The sequence below is a fragment of the Lissotriton vulgaris genome, chromosome 1_1, assembly GCF_964263255.1.
Source record: "Lissotriton vulgaris chromosome 1_1, aLisVul1.2, whole genome shotgun sequence".
NCBI classification, from domain to species: Eukaryota; Metazoa; Chordata; class Amphibia; order Caudata; family Salamandridae; genus Lissotriton; species Lissotriton vulgaris.
The window spans coordinates 15,507,775-15,532,890 of record NC_141685.1 but is presented as its reverse complement, the minus strand read 5'-3'; the positions used below and the strand labels follow the sequence as shown (position 1 = coordinate 15,532,890).

The following is a 25,116-nucleotide window of genomic DNA, read 5'->3' as shown; positions in this document are numbered from 1 at the left end:
TGTCGGCAGTTTCAACTTGAATGCATTCATTCAAGTCCACTGTCTCCAGAGGATCCTTCAGGATCTTGCGAGCTATGGTGACTTCTGCTGCATTGTCTAGCATTGTCTGAGCCCACTCCCTGTTCTTGAGTTGTGTCCTCAAGATCCTCAGCATGTCTGATCTTTACACTTGCTACCTTCTTCTTGGTGATTTGAGTTTTCTTATTTTTAGGAACGTGCTGTTCGTCTTTGGACTTCACGTATTCTTCCTTTTATTCTGATCGTCCTCTTCTTTTGGATTTCTGTGAGGAAGTCTGAAAGGTACTAGAGGAACGTTAATCAGTATCTTGATATCTATCAGCAAAACAAAAACTGTCCCCGAGCACAATGAAGCAAATAACAGTTCTTAAGAGAAAATTCAAATTCAAATTCTTGAGTCACACAAATGTAGCCAGAAAAACAGAGCTGACACATGTTTCGTCACGGGAAACAATCACCCATTGACTTCTTCAGGGCATGAAATAGCTCCTCATGAAGTAAAACTCCACATTTCAGGTATGACCTGTCTATGGTACTGTACTGAATCAGACTGATAAGACCTTCCTACCTACTATGAGGTTCGGTTTTTGACGACGGGTGCACTCTCCCACAAAGTTACATACTTCCTCTTTACTGAATCGCAACGATCTTGAAGATCTTATCAGTCTGATTCAGTACCGTACCAGAGACAGGTCATACCTGAAATGTGGAGTTTTACTTCATGAGGAGCAATTTCATGCCCTGAAGAAGTCAATGGGTGATTGTTTCCCGTAACGAAACACGTGTCAGCTCTGTTTTTGTGACTACATTTGTATGACTCTAATGAACATTATAGGAAGATTGATTATATGATGGAAGTTTGATGCTTGAGAAGAGAAAAGAAAAGAAAATAAAAGGAACTGATTTAATGAATATACAAAATGAAAAGAATTTGAATTTTCTTTTTCTCTTAAGAACTGCTATTTGCTTCATTGTGCTCGGGGACAGTTTTTGCTTTACTTTATACTCCTTGTGTTTTCACAGGGGAGTACTTTGGGGACATAAGTGGCCGATTTCCCGTTGTTCCTTTGAGCAGTCTATTGTTGAACCGATTGTTAATAATTGGCTTTTGCTCACGATTAATCCAGCTACTTTTTGTATGCTATTTAATATCTTTCAGGTTTTCTCAAATTATCCCTATTTCTGAGGGTGTACCTCTTTTCAGAGAGCTCCTGTTGAGGAGACCTTCCTATGGACTGAGAACGCTTCTCTTTAGGAAATGTCTGTTTCGTGTTTTCCCACTTCTTTTTAGGAGTAGTGAGATTATTTTTAATAAAAACTTTTTCAGGATTTTCTGTTAGTTGGGGTTTTAGTGCTTTTTCGCCCAAACTATCTCTACCTAGTTCTTCATAGGATTTTTCAATAATTCTTGGAAGTTCATATGATTGCTCTGTTCTATCTGTTTCTTTTAATTTTTGGCGGATTGCCACGGACGCTGCTTTACCTTTAATGTTAGCTAATAGTATAGCCGAGACCTGTTTGAAATCTTTTAGTAATTTCATACCAAGATTCAAAGCAGGTTCTGGTCCGTATTCATTCTGAATCTGTCTTAGGATGTCTGGTATTACCGCCATAGACGGAACACCATGTGTTTTGTGTAAATTGAAGCAAAGACTGTACCCCAAGTGTCACAGTCCTCCATGTGTGGTGTAATCCCCATTGGTAAACAGCTTTTTAAAATTCTGTGTTTCTCACGAGGTGTATTATCAGGGAATACTGCCTCTACCTGTGCAATTTTTTGAGCTAACCAGAACGGAATTTGTTCCCTTTTTGCGGGCAATTTAACAATGACTGATTGTATAGTCTGTGGTGTAATTTTGTTTGTGTTCCCCTGGTGAGGGGTGTGCTGTGGAATCCTTACAGCAGGTTGGACTGTTAAAGTCCTCATGACATATTGCACCAATTGTCTGTGTATTTTAATTAACTGTTTTAGCTGGGCTAACAGTTCTGGACCTGTCATTTTTTCATTGTCAGGATGTGGTGTATAGCTGGCTAGTACCGGCCATGTTGCTCCTGGTCTACCTAGTGGCCCAAGCCTGGTAATGTGATTTTGATGTTGTAGGGCACCTTTAAACCAGAGCTGATGCTCTTGGTAAGTTAGTAGAATTTCAATGTCCTCGAAAGGAACATTCCGCTGGAGGTTCCTCCACTTTGTAGTAGTGGAACTCGCGTGTTCCTGGATTTGGTGTTGGAAACAGAATCCATGAATAGAATACCTCTGTCTGCTGATATTCATGTGCTTCTATGCCAAATATTACTTTACCCCCTCTCGATGATACGCCATTATTTATAAGTTTGTAAGTTATACTTTTCCTTACAATTACCGGGATCAGTATGGCATCCGGCTCATTTTGTTGGAGATTTGTGTCGTCTAAAACTGCTTGAGCTGCTGCTGGAACTCTTTCCAATTCTTCGTCACTATCTATCATTTTGTTGACTGAAAGTTTGCAGAGCAAGTTTCAAGAAAACAAAGATAAGGTGCACAATATTTTTGGAACACTGTATCCTTCAACGTTGAACAAACCAAAACTAATACATAGGAGTTTTTCATCCTACTCAGTTATGGCGGATATTTTATCCTTTAACCCACTCCAGACGTCTATTGGAGTATTTTACTGGAAAAAGGAGTCTGTGTGAAAAGCACAACTGAGTTACTTTAGTATCTGGCGTTAAATTAGTGCCTTACCAAACGTTGGGCGCCATGTAGTGTAGTTCCTATATTCCCAATAGGCTCTGCGCATTGGAATAATATATCCTATAGATCAGACGTAGGACTGAGGTCGACTAGGTCTCTATCGAATATATTAGACTTAATTGTGAGTGCCAGCTAGCTCAGCGGTCACTAGAAACGTTCTCGAATTCACAAGAAGGGATTAGTTTCTGACAACCGCATAAACATGACAACTTTGTTTCCCAAGAATAAGAAATGTATCTCTAGAGTCACTGAAACAATAGATAGATATTTCACTCAGTCAATCGTGCATGCTTCGTTTCACCAGAGGTGCAGAGAAATGGAGAGACGGGCGTTTTCAATAAAAGTATTTATTGAACAGTCTTCTTTCTCATGCAGGAGAAATGAACTGCTACAATCGTAATACTGGTAGCAAAGTATAATGTATACAGTACGAAGAGTATTATAAAATAGTACTGTAAAAGCATGGTATCGATTCTAAGCCATATAAAATAACATACATAAATAACAATGACTAAAAGTACTCAACTGGTGCTTCTAAAATACGCCTAACCCGGTGTACCTAACCTAGGTCTAGTACAAGGGAAGAAGTAAGTGAGGTGTAGCTTAAGTTTAGTATTCTTTGCCATGAATCTTATCCAAGAATTCTCTAAGGGTCTAATCAGCTCCGTACCTTGGTTCTAGAATGAAGGAGGTCCGGTATCTCTCTCTCAGGACTGGATTTCCCAGCAACCCGAAGGGTAGCCTGGAAACACTGGAGCTGGATTTCTCGTCAGCAGAAAAAGACAGCGTCTCTCAGTGCGCCAGCTGGAGTGTAGGCTTCCTTTGGCACTTGCTGCGGCGAGCTGTGTCTTTGAGGTAGATAGTCGAACTGCTCCAAACCACTGTGTGTTTGCCTAGGCTAGTGTCGGCATATTTACACCTTGAAGATGCCGAGTTTGACGTAAGGTTGGACATAAAACGTCATCAAAGAGTCTCAGTTCTTTGAAAACTCCATGGGTTCTTGGATAAATCAATATTCAAGCAGGGGGAAGTCCCTGACTGCGGGTTTTTCCAAGAAATCGTTGTAGATTTTCAGAACTAGTGGAAGTAGCCATGCCATATTAGGACTGCATGAGCTATGTCTTAATGTGGTTATGATTTCTATGCCTATATAAGGATACAGTACTTTATACCTACATAAGGGCATGAATCGGGAAAATTACACTATGGTCCTAAAACGCTATACAGCACTTGGGAGCCCCTAACAGACGCTCTAGATTAGATTACATACTTACTTTGGCTGATCAAGTAGTACGATTTATGGAAATACGCCATTTGGCAAGGGGTATCTCTGACCTCTCCCCAGTATGGGCCACCTATGCATCAGACACGCGACAACCCAGTAAGATGTCACCATTTAATCCGTGGTATCTTAAATTGCCACTAGTGAGGGAAGGTATAAAGAAGGAACTTGAGTGCTGTTTTCAAGAAAATGAAGGATTGATGAACTTCGCACTGACTGTCTTGAAAGTTTTTACAGCTGTAGCAAGGGGACAGGCAATTTCCTTGATAGCTGGGGTTAAGAAAGAGAAACGTGCCATAGTAGCTAAATTAGAAAATTAAATTTTACAGTTAGAGAGAGGGTTGATTAGAGACACCCCAGGAAATGTCAAGCAAAGGTTGAGTATTAAAAAGAAAGATTAGAAAGACCTGGTCAATGATGCTGCTAAGGCAAGAGATGGAGCCACACAAGCTAATATCTATGACATGGGAGACAAGTGAACAGATTACTGACCAAACCTCTAACAGACAAAGGGTGTGTTTAATGGTGTGGGCGAGCTGGACATCTTTAAACCCCCTTCCTTCTTCAATTACACCAGATGCTGGGGTCAAGAACAGGGCTTTTTCTTGCTGCTTTTTTTTTGTCCCAATACTTCTTGGGAAAAAAGGGGGGGAAGAAAAGGATAAAAAAGTTGTTTTCAGGGCAAATTCCAATGAAGACACTGTAGTCTTTGTCCCTGATCTACTATGGGAAAATGCAGAGGAGGTAGCTGCCATGATCGTCCTTTGCTTCCGTTGTTGCGGCGTCGGGGTAATCCTCCACGACCAGGGGTGGGGAGGGGGGACGGCAGAGAAAACAAAGGACAGGATCAAGATATGGTTCTTATGTAAACATACAAAAAAGGGAGTGGTTTGTGCGTGCCCTTCACCAGTGCCCTGTTCGGTGTTGTGCTTTATTGAGGGAATAAATCAGTGTTTTCAAGAAGGTGCGGCCTGTAAACCCGCCCACCAGCCCTTTAATGAAGATAAGGGTGTGTGGTGCACTTGCCTGGACCCACGACTCTCCTCTTCCCTTGTGGGAGTACTGGACTCGAGGGTGGTGCTCCTTGAGCGATTTACAGCAAAGTCCTTGTCCTCCTCACTGGGAAAAGCACCGTCGTCCTCCGACTCGTCAGTTTCGCCTTGTCATCTGTCGACCCTCGGGATACATCCGTATTCTCCTTTCTCCGTCTCCTCGTTCTCCGTCTTTGTTGGCGGTGTCCTCTTCTGAGTTCCAACTCCGCCCTCCTCAGTTCTGGCTGCTGGTGATCGTCCTCCTGATTCTGCCGGATGCAATAGAATGCTACCCTCCCTTCCGGTGTAGGGTAATGCAGCCGCCATTTTGGAAATCTCTGCACCGTTCGCTGTAACAGCCTCTGCTTTCTCTCAGGCTGACACTGCATAACACACATATGACAGCGTACAAGTTTGCTGCCCACTACAAACAGATCTACCCTTCGAATAATGCATCCCCTGGGGAAGAATCTAGAGAACTGCTAGCGGACATGCCCCTTCCTACCCTTAATACTGTAGATTTAGAGCTACTGGAATCCGGCATAACAGAAGAAGAAATAGCTCTGGCAATCCGTGGATTTAGAGCCGGGAATGCAATGGGACCCAGTGGCCTTCCTATATAGCTAGACAAGATGGCGACTAACAAGATCACCCCCTACCTTAAAAACAGGTATATAGAGAGCCCGAAAGTGGGGAAACACCCTGCAGACCAACAACTGGCCACAATTGTTGTCATTCATAAAGAAGGTAAACCACGCAAATGCTGCTTTTCCTATCGCCCCATTTCTCTGCTTAATGCAGAAGTCAAAATCCTTGCCAAATTGCTGGCTTCATGCCTAATACATATTATCTCAAAACTTGTACACTCTGACCAGTCAGGCTTTATCCCAGGAAGGAACACTGCACTAAATCTACGCAGCTTTCACTGAGTTCGTGGGTGAGTAGACACACTTAGAGAAGATGCAGTGGTAATGTCACTAGATGCAAAATGGCATTCAATACCATTGATGGGTACTATTTATTCACAATGCTGGCTCTCTTGGGAGAGGAATGAGGCAGGGCTGCCACATGACGCCTTTGATCTTTGCCCTTGTGCTGGAACCCCTGGCAACATGGATTTGTGTTGATCCACTTATCACAGGCTTGTGCTGGACAGAGGAGTGGGATTACAGGATTTCCCTTTATGCTGATGAAGTAATCTTCAGGGCTCAAAAATTCCACTCGACCGCTCGCATTTGCGAGCTAAATTTAATGAGTAGGAAGACAAACTAACTTTTGTCCTCTGTCTCTGAAAACGGAGCAAATGTGACAAGATAACAAGATTTAAAGGCATTTCTATTGCTCACAAAGTAAATGAGCAATAAATATGCCTTTAAATCTTGTTACCTTGTCACATTTGCTCCGCTTTCATAGACCGAGGTCAAGTAGGTTGCAGGTAGGTCGAGGAGAGTTTTCAAGGTACTAGACCGGCAGGACTAGTACCATGTTTTGGATTTTTCGAGCCCTGCTCTTACACCTGGCATCGCCCACATCCTCCCTCAATAGAGTTCTGAATATATTTACAAAGTTTAGGGAATATTCGGGCTACACGATCAACTGGGCAAGTCTATCATTTACATACTGAATGGGACACTCCCCTCCCTACCCAGGGGATGAGAGGCAACGGTGGCCATGGAGGGGTTCTGATACCCACGCATATATATCATAACAAATCCTGCCCTACTATATGACCGAAACCTTTTAACCCCAATACAATGGAGAGATGTATGACACTGGAGATTCCTTCCACTCTCCTTGCTGGGATGTGTATTTAAGATGATAGTATTCCCTAGATTTTTATACATATTACAAAATGCACCATCCCCAGTCCCGACCGCCTATTTTAAAGCCACATAGAATGAACAGAGAACATGTACATGACAAACCCCCTCGATAAGCTACGCAAAAAGGAGTTATGGGGTGGTACGATGGAGGTATAAGGCTGCTGGATATATGGAAATATTACTGGGCAGCACAACTAATGTTAGTAAATTAGTGGCTACATAGACCGCATGAAGAACCAACTTACAGAATGGATAAGATGGCTTTACCAGGCAGTAGATACGAAAGGGCACTTTATACCACGCCAGCACGGTTACAGCAAACGGGCGCCACCAGACACACAGTTCGGCTCTGGCATGCAGTAAGTAAAAGCCTGGGATGGGCAAAGAAGATTACACAGGCCACCCCATTATGGGATATTCAACAGCTGGGAACACTGAGAAACGTCAAGGGTTTTGAAAGAGGGAACCTCATAAGTAGCTCTGGAGTGGGAGACTTATCGGCACAAGGAGGGGTGGTTCCCTTCGAAACATTACAGGGAGAATATGGTCTTGCAGATATGGAGTTGTTTTGATACATGCAAATCAGACATGCTCCCAAGCGGCCATCGCTGGGAGTGGGGGACTCCCTGAGTCCTCTCCACTGGAAGACAGAATCCAACCCCTCCTTTAACTCCGAGAGCATTGGACACTAGATATTGTGGAACTGGAGGACGAATAATGGCAGGAACTGCTGGCATCCCACTGGGAGGTGGCTATTCCCTCGAGATTCAAATTAATACAACTCAAGATACTCCTTGGAGTGTACTCCACATGTCGTACTCTAGGTCTCAAGGTAGATCCCAATTGTAGGAGGCACTGTAGTAATAATAATAATGCTAATATAATAATCCACATTTGTAAAGCGCACCACCACCCGTAAGGGTCTCTAGGCGCTGGAGGCCGTCGGGAAGATTAAGCAAGCTATTGCCCAGAGTCACATGTGCTGGGCTAATCTGCCGCCGGTGCCGGGGATCGAACCGTGATCCCCAGATTCCGGAGTCAGTCGCCCTAGATGCGGCGCCACATCTCTTCCCTCTACAGCGCCATACCTTTTCCCTAGGCAAGAGGGAGCGTTATACTACATACTTTGGGACTGCAAGTATTTAAAGGAATATTGGGGATCAGTCATATGCTGTTTTGGAGAGACACTAGGGTTTAGATTGGAGCAAAAGCTTAAATGGTGCCTCGTGAATGTGTGGGGGGCTACAGATTTGAACAGTAAAGAAAGGGCCTGGATTACGCTGGGAATGACAATAGCCAAACTTAAGATAGCGAAATCATGGGGTGCTCCTGGAACGCCAACACTCCGTGCATGGATGGAGGACATGGACTGGTGCATGCTATCACAAAAGGCTATATGTGAAAGCAGCGGCTGCCTAAAGAAGTAGGTGCAGTTATGGGGTAAATTGAACCCATTTAGGGCAGATATATGTACCCTGCCAGTGCTCGACACCCAGCCCATAGCGAGGAATTACTAGCTCTATATGTTAGAGGGAAGGAAAGTTAACATAACAATGCATATTGCTGTAATTGTGAAATATATTGTATCTCTGAATGCCATCCCTCCATTGCAAAGGTACTGTAATATTACAGACATACCCTGTTTTTGTCATCAATAAAAAGAATGCTGAAAAGAAAGACTATTGGATGCATGTGGAAATACTAAATAAAGCACAACTGATTACACTGGAGTATTGGCTATTGAGTAACTGAATTTTGGTGCCCGGGGATCTCATATTTTAGTGTTGGAAGCGTTGGCTCCCTATTGGAGTGTATAGTACGTTGGCTCCCTATTGGAGTGTATAGTAACCACTTCTCCTTGGAACACCTCTACGAAATAGTTATTTCAGATAAATTGGGTACACATGTTTATGCACCATCCTATGGCCTTGCCACCTGTCTATCTTACATTGTATGATGCAACTTTAGCTTGTTGTTGCAGACATTGTAAAGTAACTTTGTTTTTTCTTTCTTAGTTCTGTTAAAGTCACAAAACTATATTGATTACCTCTTGCTGTTTTTCGGTTCATCAGTTAATTCACTGTCACCCATATGTGAGGGCAGGCTAAAGTATCTGTTATTGTTCTCCTGCAGATTGGTATGCCTGATTTTGGGAGTGTCAACTGATGTATACTTTCAGGATTCCAAGCAAGGTAAGTAGCATCCAATGGGGAAGTGGAAATGAGACAAAAAAGAATCACTGAAAGGATTTGGGTTTTCTTTTTTCACATATGTTCTACTGTGTGAATGATCGCTGGCTCACAAGCCTTTAGATGCTAAGGATCGCTGACTCAGAACTTCTCAGTTGCTGACTCACAAGTTCATAGTGCCAATGATTGTTTTCAGGAGGTAAGGATTGCTGACCGGTTGCCACAGGGCGAGGGCCCTCAGTCGGAATCGAGAGATTCACCAAAGATGTCTTTTCTCCATGAGCATCCGCAAAGCCTGGCACAGATTTCACTATCGGCGTGTCTCAAATACTAAGCCATGTCCAAATTTGCCACCTGTCACACTGGCTCTGGTTCTGTTGGCTCCAATGAGATTGGTAGTACTCGATGGAACAGAGCAGATTCAGAGGAACCTGACGTTCAGTATAATCGTTATCTCCTCTTCTAAAATGCCGCAGGCATAACCAGGGTCCATGTTGTGCACTTCCATAAAGCAGATTGTTGCCATGTAGAGCAATCCATTAGAGGTAGGAAGCGGCCAAATGATCTAACCATACCAGTGCCAGGTACCAGTAATAGGTACTCGCTGGGGGATTATCCATTAGCAGTAATCTCGCTTCACATTGGCTGAGAGTGTAGTGCCAGCACTGAGAAATCACAGCTATTTCATCCAGCTCAATCCAATCTTGCTGTAAGGCGAGAATGAAACAAAAAACATTTGTGTAACATGTGAGACTTGTCATTACAGCTAGCTATATGGCCACCATAAATATTAGAATTTTTACTTGAATACATTATTATTATTATTATTAAATAAAATTTATAGGGCGCGCAGCTACCCGGAGGTTTCCCGGCGCCTAGGACGAATGCAACAGAAAGACAAGATTTACTGATTGAACAACCATGTCTTCAGGTTTTTACGAAAGCTTTTGTGGTTGGTTTCATGCCGAATCGAGCATGGGAGTGAATTCCATAGCACAGGGGCTAGATACGAAAAAGAGCGTCCTCCCATGCGTGCTAATTTAAATCTGGGGACTGAGAATTTAGCTTGGGAAGAAGATCTAAGTAGATGAATAGGATAATATGTCTGGACCAAGGAACATACATAACAAGGGGCCGTGCCAGATTTAATTTTATGCATATAGCATAGGGCCTTAAATTTAGTCCGGTTTTCCTTCTTAGCCAGTGTAAGTCGTGCAAGGAGCCTGAGATGGAGGATGTTTTGGGAACGCGACACAACAATCTCGCAGCTGAGTTCTGGACCATTTGTAATCTGCGTATCACATCCTTGTTTGCTCCGAGATCCAGGATGTTACCGTAATCCAGTCTAGACATTATCAGGGCCTGGATTACAGTTCTTTGCGTAGGACCTGGCAACATCCATAGTATCTTCCGGAGCCACTGCAAAATAGTAAAGCAAATGGAACCTGTCTTGGTTACTTGTTGCTTCATAGACAGTTGAACATCGATCACTATCCCCAAATTGCGGGCAGATTAGACTGTCTTGGGAAGTGTTCCCATTTCTCAGGGCCAATGACATGGGCCCCAGAAGTTTTTTGTCTTTACCCAAGATTAGAACCTCAGTTTTTTCGCCATTTAATTTTAGCCAGTTGGTATGCATCCAACTGGCTATTTTGTTCAACTCCATCTGTAAAGATGATGGTTTAGAGGCGTCATTAGCCGATAGACAAAAAAGATAGACAACCCAGCTTCTTCTGCAATGGTGGCCAAAGGACTTGCATAAAGATTGAACAACATAGGGCTCAAAGCTGAGCCTTGTGGTACACCGTTAGGGGATTTATACGTTTTAGAATTCCCCCGAGATGAAAAGACCTGAAAGGTTGTGCCTATAAGAAAATCTTTAATCCATTTCAAAGCTGAACCTTCAATTCCCTGTGACTGAAGAACTTTTATTAGTGTGGGGTGAGACACCGTATCAAAGGCGGCGCTTAGATCTAACAAAATAAGCGCCGCTGTTTCCCCTTTATCAAGGAGTTGACCAAGTGTTTCAGTGTCTCCCAGAAGAGTGGTTTCTGTGGAGTATCCAGCTCTAAATCCTGATTGGGATACATGCAAGATTTTATTTGTTTCCACAAACTGTGTGAGTTGTTGGTTCACATGCTTTTCTAAAATCTTTGAGAAAGCAGGGATGAGCGATATTGGTCGAAAGTTGGAGGGGTCAGTTGGGTCCAAATTAGGTTTCTTTAAGAGAGGAAGGACCATCATGTGCTTCCACTCTGCAGGGAGGGTGGCTTCTTTTAGAGAGGCATTAAGTAACTCCATAATGCTCTGTGATACATTAGGTTTTATTTTCTGAAGAATCTGCACTGGGAGTGGATCATTGGGGGAGCCTGATTTGAGGCTCTTTAGAATCCCAGTAAAAGATTGAAAGTCTAATGGGAGCCAGCTAGTAATTTTATGAGAGGATAAAGATGGAGAAATTTCCTCAGAATTTTGACAAACTGAGCCCTAGGATGTAATATAGTTTTGCTGCTCAGCTTTAGTGGTTATCGTTTCAAGTTCCGTATAAATTTTGTCAATCTTTTCAATAAAGAAATTTGCAACTGCTTCACAGTGTGCTTCATCAAGTGCTATGGGCGTTGGTTGGCAAGTTGTTCCAGAGAGTTCGCCAACTACTTTAAACAGTACTTTCGCATTGTTCTGAACTGATAGAATAGTGCTATTTACATATTCAGCACGGGCAGTTTGACAAAGAGAATTATAATTTCTCTTGGCGAATTTATAATTATGTTTAGAATCTGAAGAATAATCTTTCCTCCTGTGTCTTTCCAATGCTTTACATCCTGATTTTTCAACCTTTATTTTTTCAGTAAACCAAGGAGCAGGAGGGCGGTGATTGTTAAATTTCTTAAAGGATAGCAGTAGTCATGCGTCCACTGAGTCCGTAATTCAAATCTGAATAATGTTGGCATCTGATACTTTAATAGAAGAAATGGCTGGTTTATTAGTCGCCAAATGATCTTAAAGAGGTCAGTATTTAACTTCCTCCAATCTCTACATTTGCGATTGGACAAAGGAATGAAGGGCTTGTTGGACCCTAGCTCGAGTGATATCTTAAACCTCACTAAGAAATGGTCCATCCAGGTTAAAGGAAGGGCCATTTGACATAAAATATTAGGCACATTTGAAACAAACTGGATCAAGCAAGTGGCCTGCTTTATGGGTGGGGCCAGAGTTACAAAGAAGCATATTAATGGCTTCTAAGTCAGAGATAAAAGTATTGCCAATCTTGCAGGCTGGGTCATCAAAATGCACATTGAGATCACCCAAAATAGTAAAATTAGCTGCATTAATTAAAAAAGGAGTAATAGATTCAGGAAAGCTAGTGGCCCAGTGCCCAATGGGGCGGGTGGTCGAAATATTAGAAGACCTGTAAGCGTAAACTGCGGAGACAGGAGAAGCCTGAAAAAAACAGCTTCACACCCCTCCAGTTCTACAGCCTCCCATTTACATGAATATTTTTGTTTAAAAATTAATGCGGTTCCGCCTCCAGATTTGTCTACTCTATCCTTTCCAACAATCTTGTAGTTGGGCGGGAGAGCAGCCGCAATATCAGGCCCGAACTTTCATGTAGCCATGTTTCAGTAAGGAATAGTGTGTCAGGTTGTGACTGTGGATTGTGTAGAAGGTCAAAAATATCTTCTTTATGTTTTGCTAGGGTGAACTCATTGAAATGATCTCCCAGGGGTATGCTCCCTGCTGTTGGTGTTATAGTTGAGTTCCTGTTGCTAGTTATATCAACCATCTAAATGCTATCTTAATAGTAGTACACCTAAAATTACACTTAAGGCAGGAGAGAATGGTACTGCCAGGTTTAAAAGTGATGCAGTTCGTGTTCGGGCACTTCTGCATGCCTCGTAAGAAATCCGCAGAGTATTTCTTAAACTCGCTATTAATCGGAGCAGGGGTTGGGGTCCCTGGTTGCGGAAGCGCACAGACGGGCTTGTCTTTGGCGCGCCTCTGGCACGTCCTCTGGCACGTCTGCTGCGCGGAGAGTGGGGCATGGAGCTTAAACCCTTGCAGTTAGCTGACTGCTGACGTCGGCGCTCCACTTCCCCAGCCTCCACCCGGAAAAACAACAGAGACTGCTGCTCCCTCCACAACAAGCGGGCGTACCCGTGGTGGACCGGGGAGCAGTCGGTGACAAGAGCAAGAGGTAAACAGTTAAAAATTAAGTTCCCCTGATCAATACAGTTAAAAAATGCAGCTAGCCTAAATAGCTTTCACTTACACGCATCCGCTGCGCGGAGTGCAGGAATGGAGTTAAAACCCTTGCGGTCAGCTGACTGCTGACGTTGGCGCTCCACTTCCCCCGCCTCCACCCGGCAAAACAACAGAGACCGCTGCTCCCTCCACAACAAGCGGGCACATCTGTGGTGGACCGGGGAGCAGTCGGTGACAAGAGCAAGAGATGAACAGTTACAAATTAGGTTCCCCTGATCAATACAGTTAAAAAATGCAGCTAGCGTAAATAGCTTTCACTTACACGCGTCTGCTGCGCGGAGTGAGGGCATAGAGTTTAAACCCTTGTGGTCAGCTGACTGCTGACGTCGGCGCTCCACTTCCCCGCCTCCACCCGGAAAAACAACAGAGACCGCTGCTCCCTCCACAACAAGCGGGCATACCCCTGGTGGACAGGGGAGAAGTCGGTGACAAGAGCAAGAGGTAAACAGTAAAGAAAATACATGTGCTATAAACATGTTTCACAGTGCATGGTCTAATTCCACTTTTCACTGCAATTGTGTCAGAATATAGTTAGAAAGATGGAGGACATTTGTGATTTAATCTCTAACCACCGTACGTACCCTTCACCTGCTCTTTCGCCTTACTGCATCCTTTATTGCACCCAATGTTCATATTGGTAAATATTGGACCTATTAAAGACACTTTGTTTACTTTGCCGATATTAATGGCAGAGTAGCAGCGAAAGTGACATTATGACTACACTGTTGAATAAACCCTGGGTCTACTGTCACCCATAAAATGTGTACTCATTCTGTAAGGGTTCCTAGAGGCTGAGCCTAACTTTGTTCTCAAATTATTGTTTTGATTAACTGTACCACATAATTTTATCATTTATGAGTGGTCAAGTTCTTGCAAGCAGTTTAATTACATTTCAACTAAGCTCTAGAACAGTACAATAATTACAACTGTAATTACAAATTTACCCTGTGGTCAAGTTCATGGAGACAGCAGCAGTTATTCTTTTCCCATAGGAGAGGTTAATCTAGTTACAGACCATTCATAATACCATTAAAATAAATCAGCACAGGTGATGGCCTGGGTCTCGCCGACTGCTTGCTCCAGAGCAATCAATCAATCAATCAAGGCATTTATAGAGCACACTACTCACCTGTAAGGGTCTCAAGGCGCTGGGGGATGAGAGGTAGTGTTGCTAATGCTCAAACAGCCAGGTCAGAAGGTCTTCGGTCTGCCGTACGAGGATGGGGACGGCATTCCAGGACTTGGCGGTGAGGTAGGAGAAACGGTCTGCCGTCGGTGGTTGGTCTTGGGATGCAGAGGACAGTGGTGAGGCCGAGGTTGGCGGAGCGGAGCTGGCGGTTCGGGGTGTAGAAGGGGAGTCACCTGTGAGGTATGTTGGTCCGGTGTTGTGGAGTGCCTTGTGTGCGTGGGTGAGGAGCTTGAAGGTGATCCTCTTGTTGACGGGAAGCCAGTGCAGGTCTCTCAGGTGGGGTGTGATGTGGCTATGGCGAGGGATGTCTAGGAGGCGTTCTGTATGCGTTGCAGCTGTTTCAGCAGTTTGGCTGGGGCTCCCGCATAGAGGGTGTTTCCTTAGTCCAGCCTGCTGCTGACGAGAGCCCGGGGGACCGTTCTTCTTGTGTCGGTGGATCTCCACCTGTAGATCTTTTGGAGCATACACAGGGTGTTGAAACAGGAGGATGAGATGGCGTTGACTTGCTTGGTCATGGAGAGCGTTGAGTCGAGGATGAATGCCAGGTTGCTTGCGTGGTTGGTGGGTGTCGGTGCTGCACCCAGGGCAGTCGGCCACCGTGAGTCATCCCAGGCAGATGGGGTGGAGCTGAGGATGAGGACCTCCGTCTTGTCTGATTTCAGTTTCAGACGGCTGCTTTTCATCCATTCGGCGACGGCTTTCATTCCTTCGTGGAGGTTGGTTTTGGCGATGCAAGGGTCTTTGGTGAGGGAGAGGATCAGCTGTGTGTCATCGGAGTAGGAGATGATGTTGAGGTCATGCAGTCTGGCGTCGTGGGCGAGCAGGCCATGTAGATGTTGAACAGGGTCGGCTGAGGGATGATCCTTGGTGTACGCCACAGATGATCTTGGAGGCTTCGGGTCGGAAGGGGGGTAGGCGGACACTCTGTATTCTCTCAGAGAGGAAGGAGGAGGTCCAGTCCAGTACTTTGCCGTGGATTCCTGCGTCGTGGAGGTGAGTGCATAGGGTGCGGTGGCAGTCTGTGTCGAAAGCGGCTGAGAGGTTCAGGAGAATGAGGGCAGCGGTCTCGCCATTGTCCAGAAGGGCCCTGATGTCATCGGTGGTGGCGATGAGGGCCATTTTGGTGCGGTAGTTGCTGCGAAACCCGGACTGGGATGTTCTCCTCGAGGTAGTGGGTCAGCTGTTTGTTGACAGCCTTCTCGATGACCTTCACCGGGAACGGGAGCAGGGAGATGGGCCGGAAGTTCTTGAGGTCCCTTGTGTCTGCCTTGGGTTTCTTGAGCAAGGCGTTGATTTCGGCATGCTTCCAGCTCTCCGGGAAGGTCGCGGTCTCGAAAGAGGTGTTAATGGCCTTGCGGAGGTGGGAGGCGATGGTGGCGCTGGCTTTGTTGAAGATGTGGTGGGGGCATGGGTCTGATGGGGAGCCGGAGTGGATGGGGCTCGTGATTTTGATGGTGTCGTCATCATTGATGTTGGTCCATATGAGCAGGGGGTCTCTGTGGGTGGTGGCCGTGGAGTCCGAGGTGACGGCTCCTCGGTGGTCTGGTTGTCGAAGCTGTCCTGAATGTCTGCGATCTTGCGGTGGAAGAAGGAGGCAAGGGAGTTACACAGGTCTTGCGATGGTGGGATGTCGTTGGTGTTGGAGCTGGGGTTGGAGAGTTCCTTCACAATGTTGAAAAGCTCTTTGCTGTTTTGTGCGTTGTTGTCGAGGCGGTCCATGAAGGCAGTCTTTTTGGCAGATCTGATGAGGTGATGATGTTGGCGCATGGTGTTCTTGTGGGCTGCTTTGTTCTCCGGTGTCTGTTTGTGGAGCCATTTCTTCTCCAATTTTCTGCAGTTTTGTTTGGATGTCTGGAGGTTCGTGGCGAACTAGCTGGTGTTCCTGTTGGTGCATCTGTTGGAGGGATTTTTGACCGGGGCGACGTTGTTGGCGTAGTCGTCGATCCAGCGTCTGAGGTTGCTGGTGGCAGTGTCAGGGTCGGTGGGGTCGGCATGTGGGCTCTGGGCGAGGGTGGTGGTTAGCTGGTCTTCGGTGACCTTGCTCCAGCAGCGGCGGGGGATCTGTTGGGTGCGGTGGTGCGTGGTGGATTTCCAGAAGGTGAAGTGGATGCAGTGATGGTCGGTCCAGTGGATTTCGGACGTGTGGTTGACGGAGACGTGGGAGCTTGCGGAGAAGATGGGATCCAGCGTGTGGCCGGCGGAGTGGGTGGGCGTTGTCACGAGCTGTCTGAGTCTGAGGTTGGCGAGGTTGTCGATCAGGGTGGTGGAGTCGGTGTTGTTGTTGTTGTTTTCGAGGTGGAAGTTCAGGTCTCCTAGGAGGATGTAGTCTGTGGAGGCGAGGGTGTGTAGTGTAGTTCCTAGTTTCCCACTAGGCCCTGCGCATTGGAATAACATAAACAGTAGTATCGACGTGGAACTGCGGATATTCCAGGCCTCCACTGACTATGCTAAACTTAATTGGGTTGTGTTACCAACTAGCTCAGAGGTCACTGGAAACTTTCTTCTCTGCATAGGAAGTGATCAGCTTCCTTGGCACAGACAAGAAGGGATTCAGTTTTCCAACAACCGTGCAACATGACAACTTTGCTCCTCAGATCAAGAGTCGATCTCTAGGGTCGTGTGAAACAATAGACATAGATTTCACTCAGTCAGTCTAGTGCAGTTTACTTTCACAATATGTAGAGAATAGAGAGACGGGCGTTTATCAATAAAGGTTAACATTTATTGAACAGTCTTTCTTCTCGTACAAGAGAAATGTATTGCCACAATTGCAATAACTGTTATTATAAAAAGTACGTACAGTAAGATAAGAATAGCGAAATAGAACTGTAAAAGCATTGATATGGTTTCTTAGCCATACAATGGTTTAAAAGTAATAAAACATATATACAGTCATATATACATTAGGCTAACATACTCAACTGGTGCTTCTAACTAAGCCTACCCCAGTGTGCCTGACCTAAGCCTAACACGTGAGAAGGGGAGTAAGTAAGTAGCTTAAGTTAAGTTGGTTTTGCCAAGGTTTGTTTCAAGAATTCTCGTCTAAGGGTTTAGTCAACACCATACCTCTGAATAGAATGATGGAGGATTGGTATCTCCTTCAGGGGTCTCTCTCGATATCCCAGTCACCTGCGAGGGTAAACCGGAAGCGCCGGGACTGGATTTCTCTGCACGAGAAAGGCAGCGGCTTCTCTCAGCGCGTCGAGGAAGGAGGGGGGACAGCGTCCGCGGGCAGCTGGGCTGGATGTCTTCGCAGAGGACGGCTGCACGGCTCCTCAAGCGTACTGAACCACAGTTCGCGCTGTAGCGGCGATAATGGTAATCAGTAGCTTCACCACCACAGGATAGCAGGCTGCAGCGACAGAGTGCTAGTTGTTACCAACACGGGGTCATGCAGGCAGCTGGCATCAGCAACAGGTTCGCTCATTGCTTAAGGCAACGTTGGTAATATTTATACCTGACAGGTGCCGGGTTTGACGCAAGTTTGCTGGACATAAGACGTCAATTAAAGATGTCACTAGGAAGTGACAGTTATCAGTTGCTCATTAGAGTTCCATTACTAATCAAAACATAGCAAGCGGGGATTTCCAGGTTTGCTAAGTTTTTATCTTGTTGAAGAACTCTGAGTGTTATCTAGGAATATCAGATAGTGACTGCTGCTCTGTCATTGCACTAATTGGTCGCAAAGGAAGTAGCAGAGAGTCATGCTGGAATGTGGCTCTGTTCGTGTGAGGCCAGAGATGACTTTACAGAAAATCGCACTTGAACGGTTATGCCAATATAGGGAATAAAGGGCTTTATAGCCGAATAGGGGCATAAGGTCACAGTATCGATCAGGAACCTAGATAAGCACATAACACCCACTCCACGTATTCATGTCCATCAAAATTACTAAAACTAAGCAATTAGATGTATGTGTAACATTGTGTAACATAGCCCACCCCAAAATACATAAATGCATTCAAAATAGGCGTACTTGAAATACATGGAATTTAGGTACTGTACGTTTTTTTAAAGCATAGTAATCATTCAAAAGGTTATTGCATATAAAATCAATGAACGATTATGCAAAAAGAATTACACATGAAGTATCTCTGACAGAAGAAATGCGAGATAAATCATCACATAAAAATGCATTGTAATAACATGTGTGCTAGAGGCTGGTGTTATGTTGTTATGTCTCTAGATGTGTTTAGAAATAGAAGTGTGAAGCTTCTGTTCTCTAAGAATAGTTTTTACGTTAAGCAAAGAATTGTTCGTGCCAAAAAAAGGTCAATATTAGAAAAATTGTCCAATTCAAAGAAAATAGATTTCCAAAGCTCCTGGCAGTTTTTTTTTTTTGTTGATCAAAACTAAAAGCCGAATTCAGAGTTCATGGGAACGCTGTGTGTCGGAAAGCTTTTCAAAAGTTATTGTTTCTCTATGGGTGAGAACATCGTATCAGACAGGCTCGCAAAGAATTGGTCTACAAAATCAGGTGTTAGTTCAACCAAATTAGATAGCGCTGTAACTTGGCAGGTGTGAGAATGATTGCTGTCATCATAGTCGGGACCAGCAATGCTCACAGAACGTTGTACCTGGATGATGTTGCTTTTGTCACTCGCTCCACTGTTACCACTTGGCTGTAGTACAGGAGTCTCCACAAATGCCGTCATCAGGATTGGTAGCCGCTGGGGACAACACAATGCGTGAGCCGTTATTGGACTTAGCAAAGTATCGACGTCCATTGGTACTGCTGATGGAAGTGAAAGACAGATGTCCAACACGCATTCCTCGCCGCAAAGCATACACCGTAGCACAGGTAAAATGCAATTTTGCCATATCGGTCTGAATGAAAGGAACCAGGTCATGTTTAGATCTCTCAGCCTGGCCAATCCGAGGACGTTAGTTATCCTGTCCCTGTAGCGCATTGCTAGGATTGTCTCTTCCATTCCCATGGGAGCTATGTCTGAGCCGAGGCTTGCCATAACGTAGCAGGATGGTCAAAAATAGAATCCCTGCGATGAGTCCCAAAAATAGTGGAATACCACCAAAGATGGAGTGCACAAAATTAGGAAAGATTCCCAAAATTGCCTGGAAGGGTGTTAGCAGTCCCGTAAAGACTGTCTTAAATATGCCTGGGATGCTTGTTGCACTAGACATGTTAAGGAGTTGGCTAAACATTTCTACGAAATGCACGGGGCAATTTGTTGATAAAAGGTCATGGACCTCAGTAGCCGTCCTTGCGACTAGAAGATCATACGTCTCTTTAGATGACGTTATAGGCACTGTTGTCTGTAAAAGCACAGATTTCATTTTGCTTAATGTATCAATTCGTATAGAATAGAGATTCAGACGAGGCCAGAGGGGAGTCACTATGTCTGGAGGCCCGCTCGGAAACAATGCTTGCATACAGCATTTGACCATGGACGTTACTTGTACTAGATAACTTAGTCCGGGCGCGAGGCCACAGCACCTGTGATCCGTTCTAAGAATGTAACTCCCGTTCGAAAGTTGCATAAAGAAGGGCTCCATCTGAGTTGCAGGTGTGACTAGCTGGTGGCATGAGAGGTTGTTTGAATTTCCATCACATGCTCCGTGTAAATTAATACCTTGACACAAAAGTATACCGCTTAGTGAGTGTTTACAGTTGTCACCACTAAGAAATACATTTTTGTCGCTGTCACTATAGCAAGAATGAGTGTATGGTAATTTCCATTCGGATTTAATATATCCCTTACCCAATTGTTCATACTGGCCAGCAGGTATGTACTCAAGGCATTTATGAAATCGGAAAGTTGTTATCGGAATTGTGATAATTCCGTGTATTATCCATTCAATGACAGGGCTCTCTGACATTGTCAATGGTAATCTCTCGAGTTTCTCGATGCTCAAGATTGTATAGTCTTTCTGTGCCAAACTGATCTGTTTATCAGTAAGGTTAAAAATGGAAAATAATGACGTTGTGTTTATCAAACGCCAAGGCACATAGCCTGAACGAAGATTTTGCAGCGTCCAGCCTAGTTCTATAATAGAGCGTAATTGAGACTGGCCATGTTGTAACATTAGCAAATCTCTGTCTATCACATCAAAGGCAGAGGATACAATATTGTCCAAAGAATATATTCTGGAAGACAGAGTCATTAACCCATTGTCTACCACAGAAAGTGATTTCTCCAAATTAATACGATCAATTTCTCGTATTTTTTCAGCAGTTTCAATTTGCTTTACTTTCCAAGCCTCGTTGTAAGCAGCATAGATACTGGTCGCTATGAAACGCTTTTGACGCTGTTTGCGTGGTCCAAGAATGAAATCGCGCAAATCAGCACCATCTTTTAGTAAAGACAAGTGTTGCTTAATTTCAGCCAGTGTGGATGTAGTTAGCCATTCTAGGCAGAGTTTCCCTACACTGTATGTTGTTATTATTCCTGGATGTTGTCTCTGGGAATATCTTGAGTCTAATCTGGTCATTATTAATCCCTGTGTTTTATTCAGGAACCTATCTTGACAGCTATTTGTGTCTGTAGGCCAGATTAACCATTTTTTCCAATCAGGATGTGTTCTGTTGAAATGTAAAATGTGTGACACGTCTAACTCATTATCTGCAGTTGCATTCTCAGCTATTGGCTTTGGTATAGACGGTGTTTTAAAGTCTTTGTTCTTAGCTAGGCCAAGACAAGATGTTTGGTGTACAGTGTCATTTAAAAATAACATTTGTTCTGGTATCATGCAGGTTCTAAATAGTGCTTCAATGCCTTGCACCTGCCAATGTTTTGTACCCCAAATTGTTTTCGTTTCAATATTATTTTTCCAATAATCAAAACCAAATGTCATCATTTTATCATAAAATGCTTCTGAATATATCAATTTTGAATTTGTCAGCATTGTTTTCATTCCTGTTTTATCTAACAGTTTATAATAAAACGTTTCTGCATCACTGGTGTTAAACCCTGAAAAATATTTGAATTTCTCAAAAAATGCTTTAGAACTGCTTTTAGGTGGTGTAGGACAATGTTCCCATTGATTATACATAAAAACATTTCTAGGCTGTGCAGATTTATGCAAGTAATGATCCCCATAGTGGGTGTAACAGAATAACTGCTCATAACTAGATGAACCTTGTAAATAATCATGATCTGTGAATCTAGCTGACATTACTAAATCAGACATCATGTCATTAATACTGTTAAAGTCCCAATCATCAGAGAATGTACTTGGTGTCACAAAGTCACTTAAGGAAACCTTTAGTTGATGAGGATACTTCAGGATTTCGACCGGACCATAGATCTCATAGTCTGTTTTCTCCCATACTACCCCACCAGGTATTGGAATTGCTGTGATATTTACTGTTGACAGTTCTCTTTTCTTCACGTGGGATGATCTGTGTGGTTTCAGGACTAGGTTGATGTTCTGACTTGCTGTGTCCATTCAATTGTAATGAATTTTCCTAAAATTAAAACTAAAATTAGGCATAGTAGGAGTATGAATACCCCTGAGATAATCCAATGCTCAATCAACGGTGAATCCAGATATAGTTCTTTGATTTGTTGAAGGAGTCCTGTTGTATTTTCTTTAGAATACTTTTCTGTTTCTGGCATCACTTCGGGGTCGTTTAAATCTTCAGAGAAGTTGTCGAAGTTGATGAAATAACCAGAGGCAGTTCTGTCAATTGATGGGATTGTTCTTTCAATCTGTCTCTCGGTAGCACTTTCTGATGCCACATCATTGTAGACTGGTGTTGTTTCCTGACGAACTGTTTCAATCTGTGTTTCAAGAGGCACGAGTTCCATGGCATTATTGCATAGTCCTTCATTGTGCACTGCAGGCTGATCGAATGTGATGAGTCTTTCAGTTTGAACCTCTTGTATTGTTGCAAGTTTGGGTATTCTGTTGTTTCTTGGGAGTCCACTGGGCCTACTGTTGATTATAGGCCACATGCTTGTGGTTTTACCAGATCGATGGATACGATTCTGTTCTCCTTTTTACCAGCAAGGGGCGGTAGCACGACTGATCTTGTTCCGGTGACTGCCAAGACAGGTACTGCTTTTCTGTAAGAAGGCCCAAATTCCTTCTTAACCGCGATCTTTTCTCTGACTAGGTCCCCAATCTTTGGAATCCAGACAGGCCTTGCTGGGGCTGTTGCGGGTGGTGCCTCGTCAGTGGTACTTGGCTGTTGCTTTAACTTTATGTTGCTTAATGATTTTCTTGTTTCATTCAGTTCCTGTAAAACAGCCAAACGATCTTTTACATCAAAGGGCTTTGTTTCTTCTTGTACCACTGACATCTGACTATCGAGGTCCTGAACGTTCATTCTAATTCCGAACAATAGTTCGTATGGGCTGAAACCTTTTAGAGAATTTCTTGGCATGTTGTTAAGACTAGTCTGGACACTTATTAAATGTTTGACCCACCCAGCGCCTGAACCTAATACCTTCGCTGTTATAGATTGCTTTATGTCCCGTTTTTTTCTTTCTACCACACTATTCCCTTCGGGATGCGACGGACAAGAATACCGCAACCCAATTCCCATGCTGGCCATGGCCTCCCTATAGGCTCGAGAGCTGAAAGCAGGACCCTGGTCAGAATGGAACGTGGTAATTGCGTATGTGCCGATATGGACTCGCTAATCTTTTTATAACTGTTCTAGCGTCAGCCGAGCGCTGGAGGCCTCATTATTTAAGTGTATTTCGTCTTAAACGTTGTACACTGGGACGCGCTTCTCTTCTTTGATTGCGCAGCTAGACCGCCTTATGCTGTCTAGAAGGGATCCTGAAACTACACTGGCCTGTTCATTACTGCGATCTCTGTTGCAGTCTTCACAATTTTGAGCAAAACATTGAATATCTATACTCATTCCTGGCCACCAGTACTCTGATTGTAATTCTTTCAGAGAGGCTTTGATTGTTTGGTGTTTCAGACCCAACCCCATGTGTGCTTCCAGTAGGAGGAAGCCCCTCCTGCTCCTGTTTGGAATTACTCTGTCCCCCACTCCAGGGATTCGAGCAAAAGGAACGGAGTTTGCATCGATTATGTATGCATAATTGAGTGGATAGTTTACGGGTAGTGCTGCACAGTCGCCTTTTACGGTCGTTTTTACTGCCAGCATGGTTTCCCCGTCTATATACTTATCTGTACGCTTTTTTGTGGCTACGGAAGCCGGGTTAGTTGCTTCCGCGGTGGCTGTATTAGCCAATGAATTCCCTGCAACGTGAACGCCATCACGTTGAAGACTCTGTGCGTGAATCACGTGAGTCTTTTGTAGTTCTTTGTGTAAAAGAGCTACCTCGTTCCAGAGCTTTTTATGCTTTATTGTGGCACCTGTGTCATCTTTGTAGTCGTTTTCGATCCAAGTCTGCAGCTTATTGTTGTAAGAGTTGACGCAAAAATGAGAATCGCACACTATAAGTGTCGGGAATTCACGTTCTGCATTTTCGAGCGCCATCTTTAAAGATCTGATTTCAGTTCTTTGAACCGAACAGTATTTTACTGATTCAGTTTTTGTTACTTTCGGTCTGAATTTACCGCACAGCCAACGACCTTTAATGATCGCACATGCTGCATCGTAGGATTTTCTCTCTACGTTGAAATGCTGTACAAAGCTATCTGTATAGATTATACAGGCGTATTGTGGGAGAGGCAGGGTTTCGATTGGCAGAGGATATTCTTCTTCATATTCTAAATCATTCAGTTCTTCGTATTGAGGGGCAAAATAGTATTTCACATCTTCCGCTCCTAGAGAATCTATACACTGTATCCATTTCGGATCCAATGACACAGTAGGCAGGTTTACTGGGCTGAATAGCGCCTCGAAGGCGGATTCCGCTGTAAGGATATTAATCCGTTTGCCGTGTGCTAGTTCTCGTTCATTTGCTAATGCGATCTGCACTGCGTTCACAGTTCTTTCTGTGTGACTGAATGTTTTTTCTGCTTGTGTGTACAAGTGAGATTTAATTGAAATTGGTACCTTTTCTCCTTCATTAGAGGTTAGGTACGTGAATCCGCATCTTCCTGGGATGACTCGGATTACAAGATCGCGTGTGTTGTCACGTGTGTCTAATTTTGTTTTTGCTAACATGTCTGTTTGCAGTGATCTCAAAATTTCTGTGTGTTTTTGAGTCCAATTGATTTTTTTTAAATCAGGTTTAATTACTTCGTAGAGAGGTTTAACCCTCTCTGCGTAATTTAGAATGTAAGTTCTTCCGAAATTTAGAAAACCTAGAATGGATTATAAATTCTTCAGCGTTTTTGGAGCTTGGAGTACAGCGCACTTCTCTAAGAAGTTGTCCGCTAGGCTTTTCCCTTCACTTGATAATTCGTACCCTAAAAATAGTACTGTCAGATGGGCAATTCGGGACTTTTTAAAGTTGAATTTGTAACCCTCTGCTGCGAACCCAAGTATAATGGTGTTCACTCTTTTCAAGTGAGTATCCAAGTCGTCGTCTGTGAGATAAATATCATCTACGTAAGATAATGCTTCATCATCATAGATTTGTAGTAACTCTGTTACCCTAGCTGAGAATAGTCCTGGGCTGTTCTTGAACCCCTGTGGGAGTCGACAGAATTTTTTCTGCGACCCAAATGCAGAGAAAGCGGTCAAGTATCTGCTTT

At 44.0% G+C, this 25,116-nt stretch overlaps 1 protein-coding gene across 1 annotated transcript in view; it reads left to right on the top strand.

The window, feature by feature from the left end:
* LOC147736971 (uncharacterized) overlaps window positions 1-25,116 on the top strand; it is a 73,103-nt gene that overhangs the window by 35,069 nt on the left and 12,918 nt on the right. Inside the window, exon 2 of the mRNA XM_086954053.1 lies at window positions 9,022-9,080. The gene's annotated coding sequence lies outside the window, so the exon portion shown is untranslated. The remainder of the gene's footprint in view (window positions 1-9,021; window positions 9,081-25,116) is intronic.